The 4,739-nt window shown below is 43.0% G+C and overlaps 1 protein-coding gene across 2 annotated transcripts in view; it reads left to right on the top strand.

Moving 5' to 3' along the window:
- The first annotated feature begins 2,854 nt into the window (after nt 1–2,854).
- fli1 (Fli-1 proto-oncogene, ETS transcription factor) overlaps nt 2,855–4,739 on the top strand; it is a 58,504-nt gene continuing 56,619 nt past the window's right edge. For both annotated transcript variants that reach the window (XM_079515164.1, XM_079515163.1), the window contains exon 1: nt 2,855–2,988. The gene's annotated coding sequence lies outside the window, so the exon portion shown is untranslated. The remainder of the gene's footprint in view (nt 2,989–4,739) is intronic.

Here is a 4,739-nt window from a genome sequence, read left to right as displayed (position 1 = left end):
ATGCACAATCTATGTAAAGCCCTTTGGATAAAAGCGCTATATAAATGCACCATTTACCAAGGTGGATACTCCATAGGGAAGGTGTAGCATTCATGCCAGCAGTAATGTTGATACAACCACAAAATGGAATGGCCTAAAACAATACAAATATGTTGGATGGAGCAGTAAGTGTTGAAACAGGTAGATTTCTGAACGCTACCAAACAGTAGACGCAAAATGGGTGGAGTCTGGTGAATGCCATTTTTGGTGAAGTTGCCAACACTGTGCGTTCAGTGCAGTTTTAAACATGTTTCAAGAATGAATGAAATGTGAAATGAAAACACAGATGAAGGCTGGATAGCCAAAACGTCTGTCTTTCAGTTACCATGTAGAAAATAAAATGGGATTGTTTGTTTAACAATATAAAGGTTTATGATAATACAATGATTCTCTTGTATTCATTTGTGCTTTACACATTCTATCCTGTAGGGTTAGAGAGTGCCCCTCACTTCACACGGGTGTGATTGTTTTCCTTTTGTCCCACGATTTTTGTAACCCATTTTTTCACCCAGTGTCAATTAGCAATGTAATCCTGGGTGCTACACTCCCTCTGCCAACCTGGGGAGAGCAATGGACTGACCTCATGGCTCATGCTTCTTTCAGCGCATGAGGAGTCCAAGCCGCTTCTTTTCACCTGACAGGGGGGAGTTTCCCCGGTTGGATGTAGCAGGAAGGAACATGTTATTCCAACCAGTTCCTTTCCCCTCCATCAGGCACACCGGCTGGCCAGGGGGAGGCAGTTTAGAGAACAGGATTACTGCATGTTTTTGTGAGGTTACCTATACAGAAAGAAGGTATAGGATGTCAGCAGGTTACCTACATGACACAGGGAGAACATGCAAACTCCACACAGACACAGAAAGTCCCTTTTGCCAACCCCACCCATAGGTTATGCGCACTGAGAGAGAACACGCCCCCAGCGTCCCCAGAGGGAATCGAACCCAGGACCTTCTAGCTGTGAGGCGACAGGCATACCGTCTGCGTGCCACCGGGTCCTTCTCGAGAGGGTCATGGCTGGGGGTCCCCTGCAGTAAAATGAGTTAATATTGCATCAAAATCAGTTTAACCACTTAACCCCATACATCGGCTACTTGTAAACAGCCCCTATTTGAAAATACCCAATCTACAAGCTTACAACACATCCCAAATGTGATGCCTTATGAGCTTGTGGATCTGTTATTTTCAAAACAAATCTTTTTGTGTCCCTGGCACAAAATATTTGCACATGGTTGTCTGAGACTGCATAGCCAAATACATGTACAGACATTTGGGGGTCCAGCTCTGACGAGGTATGAGAGCCACACAGGGGCTACCAAACCTACCCATGGGGCTACCCATGGAGGCACTGGATGCATGCGTCATCGAGTCTGGAATGTTGGGTTATATATTCTCTCTCTCTCTCCCTCTTTTATTAAGGCTTAAATGGGCACCACATCACGACCAACACAGTATGCTATAACTTACCTGGGAACTATATATAATATAACACATTACTGAACTGCAAAAGAACAGTTGGTTGGTGTTCAAACGTGTTAGAAACCTTCGTGTACAGTATCCTGAGGAAGGCAACACAGCAGGCGCATGAATGCCATTTTTCAGAAAACGGATGTTAGGATTTCCGTCCATTGTTTCGCGTTGGGAACACCATCATGGATGTTGTTGTTCTTAATCATTGCATTAGGATGTGGCGTAACAAACAGAACGTCTAGCAAATTATGAAATCCCACAATTTGACTATAACGGTTTGCGCTGGATAATATCCTATAGGCCTACTAGGCCTAATAGTCGCAGGTTTTATAGGCCCATCATGACGTATAGGTATATTGCCCGAGCACAAAAAGACAAACCTGGAACCACATAAAAAAGAGTCAAATCTTCACATTGATCTTATACAAAACGTCACGGGCTGCTTCTCTATTTCATACGGTTGCTCTGCGTGAAATAGCAACCTTGATGATGAGGCAATAAAATGTCACGGATGAGCAACTTTCCTCGCCGTGAATTACCCCACATCCTTTGAGGGACTCCTGGGTGGAAGATGAGGGCACTGTGTGACGGAAATGAAGTTAGTGAACTGAGTGGGGTCAACAGAACAGGAAAAGACAAACCCACTGGAGACGCGTGTCTCTGTCACGGGGCCACGAAGCGCAGATCCCGTGTGTTTCTGTATGGAAGATTCCCAGGAGACCCGACCCGTCATTACTCTATATTATTAAGGACAATTGCCACGTATTGATAATTCGGTGTTGCCAAACCTAATTCACAAGTCGTCGGAAGTCGGGAATAGATATTCCAAATATTTGTCTCAAAGACACATGCATGCACATGCTCATTTGCCTTTTTAGTAGCGTAATTATGTTTGATCAAACTAATAATGGTTTGAAGGTTTACCTTTCTTCCAAGTCTTGTTGGCATTTCATTCTTGCATTGTTCGTTTTTTTATGTTATCAAATCCATAGATCACAGTATAGTCCCACATTAACATAATAATGGGATTATTAACGAAGCATCATTCTGGATTAGCAGGTGCATTTTGGCCATAGTGCTATACTGCTAATTAAGCCTTATCCTAAACCATTTAATTGAAAACATTGTTTTAAAAAAACATGTTATTGTCCAAAAAACAGAACATTTTTAGTTGATTTATGATGCCCTTTATAGCCTGTGTCGTTTTTCCTCTTATTTCACGGTTCAATGGACTCCTAATTCAGGCTCCCTCTCACACTCCGGGCAAGGGGAGGTTTGCTCTCGCACCTCATTGGTTGTGGCTGGTGGCTTTTCTCATTTTAGCTAACCTCGCCATTCATACACCCGGCGCTCCTTTACAGCCCTTTCCAAATAACTTACTGTCATCTTAGGTGACGACTTAGTTTAGACGCGGGGCTTAATTGTTTTAAATTGCGGAATAATTAAATCGAAAGAACGCGACTGACATAACAACAACGACAGGTGAGTGAGCAAAAATAACGTTTGGGTTTGGGCTCGCGTCCGTAGAGCCAAAATGTCGGTGTTGATGTGCATGCTTGAAAGATAATAAATCATCTCTTGTTTTTGTCCGTGGAAACGTTTCACCCCCTCATAAAAGGGCTGGTTCAGTGCCAGACGATATCGAAACGCTATAAACTGACATCATGCAGCCTTTACAATAACTAAATAATATAGGCTATTTATCGTCGTGTCATTACGTTGGTTTATTGGAAATGGGCTTTTTAAAAATATTTACCTCATTGTTTTAACGTCGCGTTTTTTGTATAAATGTCCATTTATTTCGTCTTCACTGCCCGCTCCCCCCAGTCGCTGCTACTTTATAGGGGCATGCAGGTCGAAATATATACGCAAAGAAAAGAAAAGAAAACACCCCGCATAGATTATAGTTGAAATCAGTCCACTCTCACATTTATGATGGATAACAGCGCGCTTCTCTCGTGCAAGGTAAGATGCTTAAAATGTAACACTAGAGGCTCCCAGCCCACGGGCTGTCTCGGAGGAAGGTCCATGCACTTATTCAACCAGTCCTCTCTCCTGCTCTCCTGAGCCGCTGGCCGCCCTAATTGGCTGCAGATGCGGAATTCTATGCTCTTTTACCGTTTAGAAATTGGATGCATTCGGGAAACTTTATGAGGCGAGGAGCCCATGCAACGTTTGCCTGCAAGCAGGAGCCGAAAAAGACGAAAACAGTGCGGTCTCCCCTGCACCCCACGCCACAATTATAAATCGTGCCCATGTTCATAATCCTCGCTGGATCATTTATCATGCATGATTGGGGGGCGAGGTGCATGCGGATTGCGGAGGCAGGGAACACTTCAGCGAAACATGAAATTGCACTATAAAAATGGAATTGTGGTCCAATTAAACAGCTGATCATATGTGCATGCAGTCGTTTTGTATTTTGGTTTGTAATTGTTTAGGCTATTGTTTGTGGATGTTATATAGCCTTATTGGACTATTAGGCTATACAATTATGTAGTCTATACTTTAGTTTACCCCATCACCAAGTCATAATATGCATAACTTTCGAAATTGATGCGGGGCGCCCGCGTTTCTTTATCAGGAAGCAGAAGACATATAAGTTCTGCATGGCCTGCTTAAAACCTTTAGAAAGAATAGCATATTGCACTTTATACAGGGGGAGTGCAGTGCAATAAAATACTGCTTATAGGTCCACTTGGGTCCATTTTTACTCTATGGGTTAAATTAACTGAGGGTTTCTCCTGTGTGTTCGTTTGCTATTATTAACCATATATAGCCTATGCAATTTTCTAGCTAGTAGGAATGTTTTGTTACTGCCTTCTTGATAATTGCGTACCGAAGGAAGGGCTAAAGACACCGTCCCCTTACTGCCCTTTCACCCTAGACTTTGTAAGCTGCACTTATTAAAGCGAAAAGTGCTTCAATATGTGGTAAGCTTTAAGGCAGGGGGAAACGGGATGGGGGTTGGGTTGGGATGGATGGAACTGAGCTCACTCTCCGCTGCTGCGCTGCCCTGCCTGTTTTGGGCAAGTCAAAGTCATTCAACAATATATAGTAATGGTGTAATGTTCATATACAAATATATTATTAACGTGTAACAGAGACAAAAGCAATATCCTTGCCAGAAAAATACCATAGGCTATATATATCTATTGTCTCTCGAATGATTCAAGCTTAACCTATTGGCTATAGTGTGGCTAGGCCTACTGTGTCCACCTTACAGTGACGCG

Source organism: Electrona antarctica (assembly GCF_951216825.1).
Source record: "Electrona antarctica genome assembly, chromosome: 11".
Taxonomy (NCBI): domain Eukaryota; kingdom Metazoa; phylum Chordata; class Actinopteri; order Myctophiformes; family Myctophidae; genus Electrona; species Electrona antarctica.
This window is presented reverse-complemented; position numbering and strand designations above follow the sequence as displayed.